The sequence below is a fragment of the Gekko japonicus genome, unplaced genomic scaffold, assembly GCF_001447785.1.
Source record: "Gekko japonicus isolate JY-2015 unplaced genomic scaffold, Gekko_japonicus_V1.1 scaffold2439, whole genome shotgun sequence".
NCBI classification, from domain to species: Eukaryota; Metazoa; Chordata; class Lepidosauria; order Squamata; family Gekkonidae; genus Gekko; species Gekko japonicus.
Window position 1 is genome coordinate 109272 of NW_015162552.1, and position 18134 is coordinate 127405.

Below are 18134 nucleotides of genomic sequence, written 5' to 3' on the forward strand. Positions count from 1 at the left end.
GGTTGGGAAACCCCTGGAGATCTGGGGTTAGAGCCTGCGGAGCGCAGGGATCTGAGTAGGGTACAATGCCACACAGCCCATCCTTCAAAGCATTCATTTTCTCCAGGGGAACTGATCTCTGTAGACTGGAGTTGAGTTGTAATTCCGGGGGGTCCTCAGGTTCCACCTGGAGGCCGGCACCCCTAGTGAACTTCTCCATAAAAGAGTGTTTCACAGTGTAGGTGGCACCACCAAGAAAGCCTTGCTATGCACCAGTGTTGAATACGAGACTCAAGGCAGCAGGTGAACAGTGATAACAGCTTTATTCACAAGTCAGAAGAGATCAAGAACGAGACAAAAACATAGAGCAACAGGCTCTCTTTTAAACAGTCCGGGCTTAGGTAGCCACGCCCACAAGTCAGCTAACAACCAATCACTATTTACAAATAAGGTCCAATCAGAGTGCTTCCCTCCATAACATTGCGCAGCTCTGATTGGTGTATTTACAATCCTGGTTCAGAACTCAAGCTAATGCAGAACTTAATACATAACAAGTGTAATTTCACTTCTGTACATAAGAAAACACAGAGCAAGATTTCATCTGAAAAATCTTAGTGGTCATGGAAGAACATGACACACATCAACATTCCAGAGAGTACAGAAACATAAACTAAGTTGAGGCTATGTTTATCTTTATTTTTGTTAAGATTCCCCCCCCCATAACACAGGCTGCGATCATACGTACCAGAAGCTGCGACAGACATGCGATTCCCCCGCGGATTAAAGGGACGCGATCAGACGAACACATCTGTCCAGCGTCCCGGAGCCGTTGGCCGCAGGAGCATCGCAAAAAGCCACCGGGGAAAGGATAGTTGTATCCGGAACTGTGGGGCAGGCGGGCAGAAGTCTGATTGCGCAAACGTGCATCAGTTTACCCCGGGGCAAACAGCCTCGCTTCCCGCCCGCAGTTCCTCGCTGGTGTGATCGGAGCTACACACACGCAACCACACACACACACTGCCTAATGCTTAACCATGAACAACTCTTAACTTGTGTAAGTGAATGTAATAAAGCAGCGTTATTCTTCATGGAAGATCCTAACCGTGACTTTGATATAAAATGTGACGGACACAAGATTAAGATATACTATTTTCCTCTATTTTCCATTCAAAAGTGATAAAGACATTAATCAGGAAAGGAGTCTTCTTTGAAAAAAAACAGAATTTGAACAATGTAAGTAATGCTTTTCAGCATTTTTAAAACTGGCTATCATAGCCAGGCTTCTTGCCTCATACGTACTCGGCAGACAAAAACAATTTGGATTTCTTTACTGTCTATTTTAGAGACACAATGGCATTCAGAGAGGCTTATGAGTCAGGTAAAAGAGGGACACTTTCTGATTTTTTCCTTCTAGTTATTGGTAGAAAAGATCTTTTTGCCGTTATCTTTGCAAGATAAAAAACACACACACACACACATTTGGTCAGTTTTCAGCAGGGGGTTTTCTAATGAAAAAAAGCTACCGTTTCAGAGATCATATGATGTTCAAAGCTGCTATTCCCACTCAGATAATAACGAGCAAGGTCAACCTGTGCCAGTCGGGTTCAGTTTTTTGAAATTACATTTTGGTCTGGAAGGCTTTCCTCCCCGACACCCTAACCAATCTGGATATGGAACAAATACAAGCGTGGAAAAGTTGGGACTGTAATTAGCTGGCAAGTTGGTATGGGAAGGGAGGTGTGAAACAAATTTCAAAACTGCCAGAATTGATCACCAAGGATTTGTACTGCAAACAATGAGAGAACAGTGTCTCTGCGGCATTGTAACTTTACAGTCCCAGAGCTGCAGAGAGATGACTCAAGACAGAGCACGTAAAACTACCAGTGCTTGCTCTTTTCTACTGGCATTTCAAATGCTACAACAGTTTGATGGCAAAATAACCTTTTATGCAAGAATTAACATGCAATCTGCATGTTTTTATGCAACATAGTGCAGATGTATACATGAAATCAGCAGGCAGGGCAATACAGAGGGCTAATTCAACATGTGCTTTTAAGGGTAAGACTGCTGTTCATGCTTGTTGCAGTCCTTGGAAATATATCCAGCAAGGAAATACAGAGATAGTAAATTACTTTTCAGTCATCTGCACCATTCAGACTTTGCACAGCTATTGTTCAAGGTCCAACAAGTGACCACTGAATAACCTGTCTACAGTATATTGACTTTATACTGTTTTACTGTAATACTCTCCCTTCATGACAGCAGTCTGGAAAGGGTGCCAAAGGTTCTTTTAGAGTTCACTACCTACACTTTACAAAGCTACAGTTCCCAGGGTTGAATTTGTGTCAGTTTTCACACAGTCTCAGCCCTGGCATTAATTCTCCGTGTCAAGGCTCAACAACAGAACATATGACATAAGAAGAGATTGCATGGCTCTTGAGCAAGTGCAGAGTACATTTCCTTCATCATTGGTAAGTAACTCCTCAGGGATTAGATGGGAGGGTTTTCATATCACACAGTGGCATTTCCAACAGACTTGAGTTTTGGCATCCATTTCTAGAAATTAAGTATTGACAAAGTTCCCTGTGGTAAAAGGATGATGGCTAAGCCAACTGAGGCCTGCCCTGCAGATATAGTCTTAGAATTTGTAATCTCTGTGTTTAGAAAGCCTCGTTTTCCCTTTAAAATGGAAGGTTTTGATTTTCTCCTCCTCAGTAGTCATCCAGAGATGTAAGCCCGGGGAAAAAAAAAGTTTTATTGCATGCTGTTATGTGTTATGTGGTGTTTTATCAAAAAGAAATAAACAGCCTGCCAGAGCTACAATTCCACACAGGCTGAGTAAGGTACTACCAAGAAATGAAACAACATATTTGCAGTAATAAACCAATACTTGCTTGTTTAGATATGTGATCAAGACTTATTATACAGAAATGTTGATTGAATACTTATTCGGGAGTAATGCTGGATCCATGCTCGCTGTCCCCCTGCTTCTAGCCGTCTACAGCACCTCTTCTTAGAAACAGTTGATGAAGGCTTTCTATTTTTGGCTACCAGTAACTCCCTTCCTTGCCCTTTCAGTTTAATAGACTTGCTGCTGGTAAATACAAAACAAAACCTGCTCTGAGCACCGCTCATGGCTCTAGCGTACATTAAAAAATTATAGACACGACCTCTGGTCATTCTGAAATTTACAAAGGTGTCTAAACAGGCTGTTATTGTACCGGGTAAGCTAGACTTTACCAGCATTCAAAGGATGACAAACTGGCTTTAATCAGGCCAGACTTTCCATGGCAGGATTCTCTTGGTTGAGCAAGACCAGGGGCGATTTCTCACTAGAGCTGCCTCGCAGCACAGCCGCCGTTTGCCCCAACACAAACATGTCAATTTCACACCCGAAGCTCCGGGGCTGCATTTTGACTCGGGGCTTTGCCCAATTTCCTACGCAGTTTCGTGATCCTGGTTTTTGAGGATCATGAAACTGCGGAGGAAATCGGGCAAAGCCCCGAGTCAAAATGCGCCCCGCAGCCTCAGGTGTGAAATTGACATGTTTGTGTCGGGGCAAACGGCGGCTGTGCTGCGAGGCAGCTCTAGTGAGAAATCGCCCCAGAAGTACCAACTTGAGGCTGTGACACCTGCCCAAATTTATTCTAAGTAACTTTACTCCATGTGCTGATCTCAGAATCCACGTGTTGATCTCAAAAGACAGCCATTGGTGTAAAGCTTTCTTTCAAGAGACTGAAAACTTTTACAAGAGGGTCAATGGCCAGAGATGCAGAAATGGTATTTCCCTGACTGCCTGGCCACATGAATCCCTAGGCCTCGATGCACTCACTCCATTGTCATCTGTTCTGCAAGAGGGTTACTGATCCTATCTGAAAGCATGGAAATTCACCATCTAATTTCTTTAATGCAACTCTAAAGGTTAATTGGTCTGAAAGAGTAATGTGTGATTGCCAGCTAATGAAATACGCCTCAAGGCTTCCCTGCCTTCTTGTGTTTTATAGAAACGAGTCCAGAGCCGAACACACAGTGCAGATCATCTCCTTTGCTCTGGATAACCCCCAATCTACCTAGATTTTTAAAAAGAACGTTTCACGTTAAAGGAACAGTAACTGAAGGCAGTTTAGCTCTGCCTGTATTTTATGCCTTGTTAGATGGGCCTTAGTTAAGTGCCGTGACTACATTCCTCATTACCACAGCACAGAACTAAAAGCAAGTCTAATTAGGAAAGTGTTTGAACGCACTGCATGAGGAAGGCAAAGCCCTCCCACATTCCATAAGGGATCCGGCCAAAATCTTCCATTTGCCAGTTATGACAGCTAATTAGTTATTCTATTCAAAATCTTTGCTTTAAATAAAAGAACTAATTATACACAAAGGTCAGTCCCCCACCTCCTGTGAAACACACATAATTGGCTTATTTCCCCAACATTGTGTATGTTTTATACAATGCTTTTGGGCAGATGGCGTTAACACTTTCTGCCAGCAACTTAGTTTTAAAGATTTCCACCCAGTAGTTGTATGAACCATAATAGCCTAGCCCTATTGTATTCACATTTCTCTCAAGATGGCCTCTGAAAATCAAGGAACAAACAGAATAATTATTGCTCATAGTTTCTGGAGAATTTTCAGTGTGCTTCACAACTCTTATCTCATTACACAAGTCATTGCACAAAAACAGGGTTTTTCTAGGTAATACTTTAGGAAATCATCTACAAGAAAGACGCCCCCTAACTTTATGATACTTAAAAACTGCAGAGCAAGCAGAAAACACCAAAATGAAAAAAAAATCACAAATCCGTTGGCATTTTTAAATGCATTTGAAATAGATGGATTCTGTCACAAGTGAATCAAGTACAAGACAAGCCTAAAAGATCTAATATGGGTTTTAGGGCTCCCAAACTCACATTTTCATTATGAAACTTGGAACCCAAACTTTGTAAATTGCAAATGAGATCATCAAACATCCCCTTTTTTTGGCAAAATAACATAACTTTATTTTGAACTTTAGTTTAGGCATGAGTTTTGGATTACAAGTTTTGGAATAAAATTTATAGGGAAAACTCTTAAAGGAGGGATAATTAAAATATTCACTTTAAAGGTTTGTAAACAAAATTCCCAACTGTACAACAACTGAACAATAATGAATACAGAGTCAAACGTGAACACTTCATTCTTTCTCATGATTTCAGCCAAATTAACCCCCGTTTTCTTCAATGCCAATCAATGCTCCCTCTAAGCCGTGGAGTCTTGTGAGCAAAAAGTCTACTTTGTGAGCTACTGGCGTTAAAGTTGTGAGCAAGTGATTTGGCTGCTGCATAAATTAGTTTGCTCTGGAGCCATCCTTCCTGAGCTGAGACAAAAATGTGTGCACCGGAGGCTAAAGCACTGTGAGCTAGCTCACACTAACTCAGCTTAGAAGGGAACACTGATGTCAATCATTGGAAGACCAAAGGTTTTAATTACTAGAAAGTCAAAATGTTCTCAGGTAAGACAGAGTGTTGGGAATTTTGTTGTTGTTGTTCAGTTGCACAGTCGAGTCCGACTCTTCGCGACCCCATGGACCAGCTCCCACCAGGCCCTCCTGTCTAACCATCTCATCCTTTGCCGTCCCCATCTTCTTTCACCTTCAGTCTTTGGGAATAGGTGACCATAATCCTAATCGTAAACCGTAAATAGATGGTTAAACCACATGAACTTTACGGTGTGGATTCAGTGATGCACAAGTGGAAACATAAACAGACAGCACAGTTGTGATTGGCAAGATCTTGTGTGATACTTTCCTCCTTATATACTATAGTGATCAGAAACTGGTTGCATAAGATCTTGTGAAAGCGAAAACAAATGAAGATACAGGTTTAACTTAGGGCAAGCCACCATGGTCTTTCTCTGGAGCAAGTGAGAATTTTGCCCTGGCTCCACCCCAATGTTTTCAGTTTTCTATTGACTGTTCAGTGCCTTTGGGCGTGCTGCTCTGGTCCTCACAGCAAATTCTGCCCCCATTTTCTTTCTGTTTCTTAAGCAGTTGCACTGGCCAGTCTCAACACTTCCCTCACAGACATCCTCAGTTCTGTGTGATTAGTGCTGTCTGATTAATCTACTTGGCGGAAGAGTTCTGGAAGTACCCCTGCTGCACACACACCATGAGTGCTGCCACTTGCCCATCTGTTTTCTTGTTTTGCCTGGTGTTGATACATTATAGACAGATGCACCCCATACAGAACTTTCTAGTTGTTCTCTTTTGAACAATTAAATTGTACTAATTATTGGAGTTAGAAACCCAAATAAAAAAAATGTATGTTCGTTTTATTAAGATAATAGCTTTATAAACTGTCCTCTTCAGAACATGCAGATGATCCCATTTGGATTTCTTCCCTCCCCTGTACTGATCACACTTGTTAAGACATATTTGGAAGCTATCCCACCAAGGATCCTCCAAAAGTGGGCATATAGTCTGATGGACAATTTTGTCAGAACACATATCCTTTGTGGAATACTTGGGGAGGTAATCAGGGAGAAACAGCATTGGTTGCCTGAGAGATAAGGATGGAATCCAGAGGACCTGTTCTGCTATCATCACTTCCCCCAGTGCAAGGAACATATCCCAATATCTCTCTTCAGGGGACAGTACTACTCTGGGGCAAGTGATGCTCTGTCTTCTTGGTGCTTGGGGGGGGGCAACAGTGGGAGGGCTTCTAGTGTCCTGGCCCCACTGGTGGACCTCCTGATGGCACCTGGTATTTTTGGCCACTGTGTGACAGAGTGTTGGACTGGATGGGCCTTTGGCCTGATCCAACATTGGCGTCTCTTATGTTCTTATTAGAAAAAAGCAGAGGTCATTTCGGGGGGGGAACGCGGGGGAACGCAGTTCCCCCAGGTGAGGTGCAGGGGGCGGGGCACATGATGAAGCCCCGCCCCCTGCTTCCGGCTGCCCCGCTTCCGGCCCTCATTTAGCCAGGAGGAGGCAGGAGAAGAGGGAGGGTAAGTTGCTTCCTCCCTGCCTCTCCCCACCCCTGCCTGCCTGGGGCCAGGGAGGGCCTTGGCGTGGCTTCCTTGCACTCCCGCTGGCCTTGCAGGTCCACCGCTGGGCCCCTGATGTCAGGGGGTGTGGCATATGCTAATGAATTATGCTAATGAGTTCCCCTAGCTCTTTTTCTACGAAATGACTCCAAGATCCATAGGATCCAACATTGTTACTACCATTCATCTCGACCTAACTGCTTATTCCCACTGGTATTTAGAATGTAAAGCAGTCTTAATTAATGTTCTTTACAAGGCGTATGGATGTGCATTAATAAGCACTCTGTGAATCAAAAGCAAAAAGGCTAAATAGGTGACTAATAGACTAGAATTCTGCATCCTTAAAGCAATTTATATGGTTTGAGGTCAGATACTGGGAAGACATTGCATGGCACTAGAGGCACGAGCTTTAAAATAAAAAGGTTTAATTCCTGCATTTATATTGCACTGCCTCATTCCAGTAAAGGAGTGGCATCTAGAAGACTGGCAAAATTAAATGAATGGCAAAGTAATCTCATTAACTTTGGTCAACCCAATAAACAAGCAGCCTTTCAAAGATGTCTCCAATGGTTGTAAAATGTCAGACTGTCTTCAGTGTACAAACAGAAGTAAGTGTTCATCTTCTGGCAGTAATTTGGAATGCTAGTTCATTCTACAAGGAAAATGCTCTAATTCTTCACATGTTTGAAGAATACTTTAGCACAAACATCTATAAATACAGAATAAATCAAACTGTAAATTGTCACAGATTGTAGTTTCATCCTGTAGTATCTGCAGTAAAGGGTTATTCTGTTATCTTTACCCATCTAACAATATGTTTGCAATGTGAATCACATATCTACTCAAATCCCACTCAGGATGAACTCTGGTTTCCTGCAATAATTTGTGTGAAAGCTTGTGTCACATTTACTTTAAATTTCTTAGAAAACATATTTTAAAAAGCTGGTATGTTCAACTGTACATCAGAAAACTGATAGCTCATTGGTAGAACATATTCTGTGCAAGCTGAGGGTCCCATGTTCAATCTCTGGCATTACCAATTAAAAATCTCAGGTAGCAGGGCTAGGAAAGACACCAAACACCTTGGAACACCACCATGAGACACAATGTCCTAGTTCAGACTCATTTCTCCCATAATGCAGCACCATATAGCAACTGGTGACACACTGGATTGTTTCAGAGAGTATAAAACCAGGGACTGTTGTATAGTTAGTTTGTAAAACTAGGATACAGCTCACAGATGGTAACTCAAATTCTCATTTGCTTTAAGAAATACTGGGCTCATCACCTTTGTTCTTCTTCCCAGTTCCCCTGTAGAGACCAGCTGGTTTCCAAACCAGCACTATAAATAGTAGGGTCACTGGGAACAACCAACAATCAGGATTAAGCTAGGGTGTCTGCATTCATATGACTTGCAAAACCAGGGTTAAGAATAAATATGGATAATAAACCATCTTCAAATGATGGTTTCCGATCCTAATTTGATATATCCCAAAAACCGATAGTTATTTTAGGAAACTGCATTCAGATCATTCTGTTAACCTTAGTTTAAATACATCTTGGTTTGGCATGAGCCATTTTCCTTACTACTGCAGGAAAAGTTTTCTAAACAAAATTAACTCTTATCAAAAGTTCATAGTAAGTTTTGCTTTGACCATCAATGAGTTTGAGAAAAAGGGACATAAAACCAAAGTTATCATGACAATCTCAAGGTATAAGGTGGGCTACATTTACACATACTTCACTAATTTGCAATAAAGTTATACATAGGGGCTCGTCAGTTGAATATCCCCCCAACCCCCAAAGTTTTAATGTTAAAATATCTATAAACTAACACACAACATCATTGTCAACTGTTCCTTCTTAACTGAACTTTCAATCCACAGAGCTTGACTGATGCCAACCCTAATCATTAATATGTAGCTTCATTAATAAAACAAATGGTAAACTTGGACACCCAGATCCACTTATTTTGGATGTAAAATTTGTATCTTAAATCATACCAACCATCTTTGGGCCTATATTTTAAGAGTTTTGAGCCTAATTTGATTACTTTTTATGACTACAATAACAATTGTATATGAGAATATTATTGTCTTCTTTCCTTATGATGTTTATATTTTTACTGTTCGCACTTTGATATTGTCTTTGGTTATACCTGAGGTGATGCCTGAAGGTACTTCTTTTTCGCCTCCCCTCTTTTTGCATTGTTTGGGACTTCCCCCAGTCTTTAACACACATAAAAGTGTTCTGAACTGGAAAAAAAAGGGTCTATCTCTGCAAGTTGGCCATATTTTTCTTTCCTCAGTCCTGCGGAAACACACACAATATCAGCTCTGTCTTCCAACAACCTTAATAGAATTTCAGCATCCACTGCCAAATGGCCATCTGATGTTCTCTTCTGTGTACAAAGATTAAAACAGTCTGTCACAGAAGCGCTAATGCAGTCAAATGACAACTCTCCAGCCTAAAGCTTTTACAGGCCTACAGAAATTTCTCAAGACTTTTGGAGCCCAAAATAATTAGAGGGCATGGATGAGATGAACAAAGGTCTCTTCCAACAGTTCTATGAAACAGGAGATTGCACAGCATCTTCAAATCATCACCACATCACTGTCAGTTCAAGAGGTGGCACCTTAAGCTCCAAAGTATTTGGTATTGTTCACGAAACCCAAATCAAAACCTAGTTCTTTAGCTCTTGTTTGTTGCAGGTGACAAGATGGGTTTGGAAGGAGCTACAGAAGGCAGAAGCACAATAAAAAGCACCAGTGTTTTCAGGAAATTGGCACAATTGCATGATTTTGTTCAGTATCACTGAAGTGCCTCACCTGCTGTGTGCAGATGGAAAAGAGAGACTTATAGCTTTATGCTGTTAAAGACTTAGATGGATCTGAAATTTTACAGTCATTTCTTCAACATTTTTCTTGAGAACATGTAAAGGATATTGAGTACAAATAGTCCTCTTTGTTTCATTTTGGTTTTGTACATTGCCATTGTGAACTCTTTCAATTCACTCATTTTCATTACTAACAGTCCAAATTTTTAAATTTATTTTGTGGACTGTTTATACCATTTCAATGGCTTCCATACATCATGCACCAGTCATACACTATATACACAAAAATAACATCAAAATTGCATGAATTTGAACACATGAAGCTGCCTTCTACAGATATATCTCACTGATCTATCAAAATTAGTATTCTGCCTTCTACCTTTCTCCAGGGTCTCAGGTAGAAGTCTTTCAAACTTGGCTTGTCAGCTAAATTCACTTTATTATACGACCCAAGATGATGTGCGCAGAGGCTCTACATTCTCATGTCATAGCTCCCTACGGAGGTGGTTAGCTCCCCTTCACTGACAGCTTTCAAGAAGAGGCTGGATGACTATTCAGCAGAGATGCTTTAGGCTTGTCCTGCACTGGGCAGGGGGTTGGACTAGATGGTCTATATGGCCCCTTCCAACACTATGATTATCTGTGGCTGTTCTTAGTTGTTCTTAATTGTTACAAGCAGGGATTAACCGTCTGCGCCACCGCTCCCTTGTCTTGGCTTGTCAATTAAAGTCACTATTTGCAATAATACGACCCAAGATGATGTGCGCAGAGGCTCTACATTCTCATGTCATAGCTACCTACGGAGGTGGTTAGCTCCCCTTCACTGACAGCTTTCAAGAAGAGGCTGGATGAATATTCATCAGAGACGCTTTAGGCTTGTCCGGCATTGGGCAGGGGGTTTATCTTTCTACTGGAGATGCTGGAGATTAAATCTTCTCCATGTGAAGCAGATGTTTTCCTACTGACCCATGACACGATCCCTGAAAAAGAAGTTAGATGCCACAAACTAAGTGGCAATGCCATTATTACCCGTGTCTTGTATAAGCTACTAGGACCTTTTCCATCTTTTTCATCTCTTTCCTTTCACACAACATGAATTTACATGGATAAAATTCTGCCCAAGGAAATACAAAATGGCATGAAAATAAAGAGTCATTGGTTTGATATGTGTAAAGGAAAAGCAAAAATGAAATGAGGATTTTTGAGCTGAAACAGTGGGGTTTAGAGATTCAGAGGCGTCCCTAATGTAGAGCTATTCATGTTTTCTCTTTGTCAGTGACAACTCATTTTTAAGACGGTCCTATTAACTTCCCAGTTTATTCAATTCATGCAGCCACCAACTGCTGTTGACTTCCTTGAGGTTGTGAAAGGTAGCCTTCTAATGATTCAAAAAGGTGCTCCTACCTTCTTAGCTGCTTTATTCCTTTCCAAATAAATATAAGGCTAAACCATATTCTATTAAAACTTGGAAGAGATTAAAAAAAACCTTTTCCTCCTCCTCTGTTGAAAGAGCGAACAAACGCCCCAGTTCTTTGCAGGAATAACTACAGACCATTTGCATGCTGAGCTGTCAGACCATGCACTTTCCATTAAAGAGATAACATCCTTTTTCAAAAGTCCATTTGGGATCCATTTTAGTGTTATCTAAAAATCAAATCTACATGGTAATCCTTTTAATGTACTCTTGACTTTTAAAAAACAGCTTTATGTTCCTTCAGGAAATGTTTTAAGCCATTACTTTGTAATTACTATTCACCCATGAAAACACTGATCTTTTACAATATATAATCAGTTTGCAGACTCAAAAATAAGGCAGGCTAGAATTTTGTCAAGGGAAAGCAGTGGAGAAAAACTCAAAGGTTAGAGGGATGTGCCCAGCAGTATAAGTATCTAAAGTGGCATATTTCTCCAGTGCTTAAGTCAATTTTGTCTCCTTGTCAAACATTCCAAGCCTTCATGAGAAGAGACCTTATAGCAAATATACAGATCATAATTTTGTTTTGAAGTCAGGTGACACTAACAATAACGGTGCCAATTCTCCTTTATTATCAGAAATATCCTCAAACATGGCTTTTGAAGCATTAGTCACAGCATAATACAGCATTCTAAGTGGTGGTCAAAGTGAAAAATCAGTTACACTATTTCTTCTTCTTCCATAGTTTTATGACATAGTTCTAGGACCACTGTTGACTAGGGAACTAACTCTAAGACCTGCATTGTCCCATTCAGTTCAGCAGTGGACAATGCAAGATCCATCATGACTTCACCCAAAAGCAAAATGTCAACATAAGAGGTAATCCGGTGGGCAGTTTGGAAGAGGAAGAGGAATGAGTAACTAATACAGTCCAGAAGCACAGATGTTTCATGCAGGTTATGTACTTATAGCAACTGCAATAAAGCCAGCATGGTTGCTATGGAGCCAGCGTAGACTATACAGTCAGAACAGATGAATGCCAACTCTGAAGACAAGAGTGTCATAGGAAAAGCCTTACCTCCATTTCACCATGGAACTGCTGAATCCAGAATGTGCATCATTAAGCTCTGTCTAGGACATTCTGTGTCCTTCAGTATTTCCAGACTGAGGACATTCCTGTAAATTCAACTTACAATGTGGACCTAACTTATATTTTTTATCTTCTGTATTTTACCTCTACATTTTTATTTTGTAGTTTTTATCCATCTAAATCTATCCCTCACTGGCCTTCTCCTTCCCTCTCACAGTCCAGCCTCCCATTTCCCCCTTTATCTGTACCTTTTCTTTCTTTCCTTCTCTGCCTCACTCTGCAAATCATTTCTTTGTCCCTTCCTGCCTGCTTTGTCACCGTCCATCTTTCTACGTCCATCTTTCCAAATGATGGCCATATTGGTGACTCTTTAAGTCAGGGCTCCTCAACCTTTTCAAGCCTGATGGCACCTTTGGAGTTCTGACACTGGGTGGTGGGAGGTGGCTACTACAGGTGGTGGAGCCAACCATAAAATGTCAATGATGTTCTTCATAACTCTAATAGTAACTCATCAACGTTTTAGCAAGGAGCTCTGTTTAACAGGATACCCTTTAACATGAACATTTTTTTTTAAAAAAGTATTCTCTTGCATACGCACAGCTTAACCTTCACTCATCCAATTAAGATCCTTGTGATCTGGTGGCACTTGCTGACAAAGCAATGTTTGTTTGTTTTTTAAAAAAATCTGTACAGCCAATCATCTCTCCAATGGCCAATTAGAAGGCCTACTAGGCAAGAGCCCCACCTGGCCACATTAGGGTCCCGGTCACACAGAGAATTTGCTGTGTGAGAGGCACGACTGCCGGGCAGATTAAAAGGGCACGATCATACGGCAACATCTAGCAAGCATCGTGCGCCTGTCTCCAACTCGTAGTGTCCGGTCGAAGATGTGGAGTGAAAAAGTAGCTGGGAAAGTATAGTATTATCCAGAAAATGCGGGGCGTGGGCGGGCATCTAATCATGGAAGCACTGGTATCCCATCGCATCTGGTGCCCATCCGCGTCCCACCGGATGTTTCCCTGTAAGCCTCCATGGTATGTGCACAAACGTGCACGTGCACAAACGCAGTACTGCTCCGTTGCCATGCTTCACCATCACCGTGTGATCAGCGGTTGATGGCTTGAGTACGGAGCCTCGGGGGAACATCAGATCGTGATACTGTGCTTCATTTTGCTCTGGAGCAAAAAGCCTCACTCCCCCCCACCCCGGATTATCTTGCTCATGTGACCAGGGCCTCGGTTTGCCAGGTCCCCCCTGGCCACTAGCAGAGGATGAGGAGGTAGGGTTGCCAAATCCAGGTTGGGAAACTCCTGGAGCTCTGGGGGTAGTCTGGTAAGGACACGATCCTCAGTGGGGTACAATGTCATAGAGTCCACCCTTGCAAAGCATCCATTTTCTTCAGGGGAACTGATTTCTGTACTATGGAAATAAGCTGTTATTCCAGGAAAGCCCCAGGTCCCACCTGGAGGAGGTTGGCATCCCTAGGCCGCATCTACTTTCTAAAAACACTTGCCAGAAGAGGTGCTGGTAGACACCATGTTGGGGACCCCTGCTTTAGGTGATGTTGCAGTCTATCAAATAAAGAACAATATCTGACATGGTCATTTCTTTATCCTTCCCATTTAGCGTTACCAGGAACTGAGAAAATGGATTATTCATGTCATTCCTGTGGAACTTTGAATACATTACAGACAATAACAGTTCTCAAGTTTAGCAGCTTATGAATATATTTCTTATAAAGTAAAACTGGGTGAAACACTGTTTAGCCTATTCTTTTTGAATGTTAAGGCTTATACAGCCAAATCTGACAAATAGGAGGCAAGTCGTTACAATCACCTGGAGCTGAAACTGGACAATTTAGAATTCAGCCTTGACTCAAACCTATTTGTTTGATTAGAAGTTTTGCTTATGAAGAAACCTTCATTTTGCATCAGTTAATGGATCGAAAGAGCTGGACTACAGATCACTTCTATACCACTATAGCAGAACATCCATCCATCCATCACTATAGTTGTGAGAGCCATACTCTTAAAAGAAGTCACCTAATTTGTGCCATTCATTTTCATATTTATGCGAGTTGTGTTTGTGGTATCAGTAGGCAAATGGACTCTTACAGGCTTTTGTTTGGAAAGAAACCCAATTTCCAACTGCAAGAGATCATGAACATCCTGGATAATTAAACTTGTCTAACTTGAGGGATGGGACCTATTTTATATATTTTAAGTTAATCATATGAAGATGGCTTTGCGTGCTCTTACTACTAAAATTCCACATATTAACTGCAGAGCTATGAAAAAAAGGAAAGGCAGAAAGAAGGGGGAAATGTATGTAGCATACCACTTAGATACAATTTGGGTTTATTAAAATCCCTGAATGGAGCTATTTGTGAAACAGTCTGCTACGTAAAAAGTGTGCCTGTTTCATTCAAACCTATAAATCCCACACTAAATTCTCTAAATGTAGCCTCACCTCAAATTCTTTTATATACTTAGTCCTAGAAGAAGCAGATTCCCATCTTATCCTCCCCTACAAGAAAAAGGGAATGAAACATCTATGAAAGTGGATGTTTAAGTGGTAACCCTCAGGTCTTCCCCTTAAACACAGTCCTTAGACAGGATGCTTTCAGCATCTTTACTCAGTCTACCCTGCAGTCAGAGAGAAAAAACACAGAACAGATCATAATTAAAGCACTTTTTGACACATTTGGTTCTGAAAAGCCCATTAACTCAGAGGCCTTTCAAACTTCTAGTTACTTTAACATGCACCTCAAACTAGGGGATAAAATAATGTTTATGAGAGTAATCTTAAGTACAAAAAGACAGAATCCAACACTTCAGGGATGTTTTACTGTACTGAACTGTGAAAACATGCTGCTAGACAGCTCTGGCTTCACAAGTAAAGCTGCAGAAATGTAGTCCTTGGCTGACTTTGCACAAGGAGCTGCGCCACCATCGCACCTCCCTCTGCCCCATTTCCATTGGTCAATTTCCCACTCGAAGCCGCGCCGCCGCATTTTGACCCGCGGCTTCGCCCGATGTCTCCCATGGTTTCGTGATTCTCAAAAAACAGGATCCTCAAAAAACAAAGGAGACAGGACTCACAGAAAAGGAATTTCCTGAGTTTTCACTCTTGATAAACATCTCATCTTCTCAGTAGATAAAGCTACTAGTAGCATTGCTCGGTATTAAATTTTTAGGGTTTTTTTTTAAATGAAAACATTGGACCTGAAATGGGGCAATAGCACAATGTTCTTTACTTCCACACACAAATGGCCTATGGTAGATTGGTAAGGGTTAATGTGGGAGTGCTAAAATGTTTTAAAAGGCTGAAAATATATATTGTTTTACACTTAAACTTTACGTTTCCTGGGTGTAAAAAAAAGGGTGAAAATGAAAATATCTATTTGGCAGGTTTACCTTCAATGAATATGTAAGGCAGCTCACAATTTTTAAAACATAAAATTAAAATAATGATTTAAACAACAGCCTAAACCAAAAACATGGCATCGGTCAAGAGTACTACATTTTAATCCCAGTCCATAGCAGTCACATTCTCTCAAAGGTCTTCCAGGAAAAGTGTGTCTCCAGTTGCTGCTGAAAGATGATGGCAGATCAAGAGGAAAATTTTATTGGTCCAGTTCAAGTGTGAAAAGGGGGTCTCAAATGAACTTCCAAAGGACTGTTCATGCTTTACATGAGAGAAACACATCTTTTAAACGTTGTGTACACATATTGTACTGAAAGTAGGTTGGATCTAACTACCTTTTCCATGGATGAAGAAGCGAGAAACGAACTCCCTTTGTCCACAATAAAGGCTATACTGGGGAGCATGAGGCCTGTAAATACATGGACAAAAACCTTGGGGGATGGAAGCTGTAATAAGGAGGGGAATGGAGTGAGACTGAGTGAAAAAGCCAGTGGGATCCAAGCCATTATGTTAAATTTCCCTTTAAAAGTTATTGGATTACAAGGAGAATCATAGCTGCATCTGTACCCATCATCCACCTTCCTTCCCTGGGTAGCTGTGGAGGATTAGAGTCCTAGCAATGGCGGAGGGTAAGAGAAAAAATGGGGAATGGGAAAAGAAAACAAATTAAAGGGAAATTGGCAGTGCAAGATCTCATTGAGTCCTTACAAACAGCCAGCTGTCCAGCACATATACATGTCTTTTGTCCCATTATGTACATCTTTCAAAAACTAATGGTTAACAAGTTCTATCAGATCACCTTGAGTTATATTCATTTTTACTAGCTTTCTTTGTAACTCCTAAATTTAGAGCACAAGTAAGGAAAACTTGGGGGAAATGGATGCATGTTCCCTACTACTTCATTCTGTTTTGAAGCACCTTTGAGAAGGAAAGAGGGTCATGCAGGGCCATAGCCAGTGGTGGGCAGTGTTCCCTCTAAGCTGAGTTGGTGTGAGCTGGCTCACAGTTTTTTAGCCTCCGGCTCACACATTTTTGTCTCAGCTCAGGAAGGAGGGCTCCAGAGCAAGCTAATTTATGCAGTAGCCAGATTGCACGCTCACGACTTTAATGCCAGTAGCTCACCAAGCAGAATTTTTGCTCACAAGACTCCACAGCTTAGAGGGAGCAATGCCCCCCCCCACCCTCAGGCTCAGAAAAGCCATGCTAGGCTCCTGGGGGTGGTGGGGGTGGGGCCTCAATAGGGCAGCCTGGTGGGGACTCCAGCTGGAGGATGGGCAGTCACTGCGTGGGGAAGGTGGCACCACTGGCTCCTCCGAGTGGGCCCCGAGCCGAGGACACCCCTGCCTGCCTCTGCACTTTGGGTGGCCAGGCAGAAAGACTCGGCGGCAATGGTGGGGCCCAGCACTATCTGGCTGAAGATCCCTGGGAGTTGTAGTCTGCGCCACTGCCACAGAGGGAGGTTGCTCGCTTGCTGGCTTGCATGCCACCCGGGAGGAAGGTGATGAGCCCGCGAGTGCTGCCCAGGCTCCCGCTGCAGCCAGTCAGTCAGTCAGTCAGTCAGGCATTTATTACGGCAACAAGCCATAGAACACACATGCTTAAATATAACATTCATAACATTCATATAACTGAATTTAGGACAGTAAAAGAAAACTCTATAAAAATACAGTTGAGCGTAATAAAGCAAAAGAAGAACATAAAACAGAGACTATATTTGATTGTGTATTTCGGATGCAGTAGCATGCTACCCAAAATTTCGCCACAGTTTCGGTAATTGTCCGGTTCCCATCAATTAACAATCAGTTACACTGCTCAGCACCTGATTGTCCTACCATATCTGTTATAAGAGGAGTAATATATTTGCCACGGATCTTGTTATACCAGTTACATCTGAGCATCATGTGCTCAATAGTTCCTGTCTCTCCTGAGCCACATCAACAAAGTCTATATTCAGTAGGGATCCTTTTGAATCTGCCCTCAAGTATCGTGGAGGGGAAAGCCTCACATCTGGCTAATGTGAAGGTTTTCCTAAACTTGTGAGTATCAAGCTGTGATAAATAGGACATGGGTTGCAAGCGATATTTGACAGAATCTGGGGCTCTAAACTTAGGACATCTACCGTGATCTGTCTGTGTCTCTATGTTCATCATTCTCTGTTTTAGGGCTGATTTTGCTACATCCCAATGCATACTCAAAATTGCTTGGGGGGGGAAACCAAAAGCATATAATTTATTATGAACTGCTCTCAGCCATTTGGATTGAAAGTTGTCTGAGAGTAACAAGTGGGTTAGTCCCTGAGGACAGAAATTTAGTTTAAGCCAATACTGAAGTGAAGCTAAAGTAATGTTGGCTTCCACTGATATAGCACC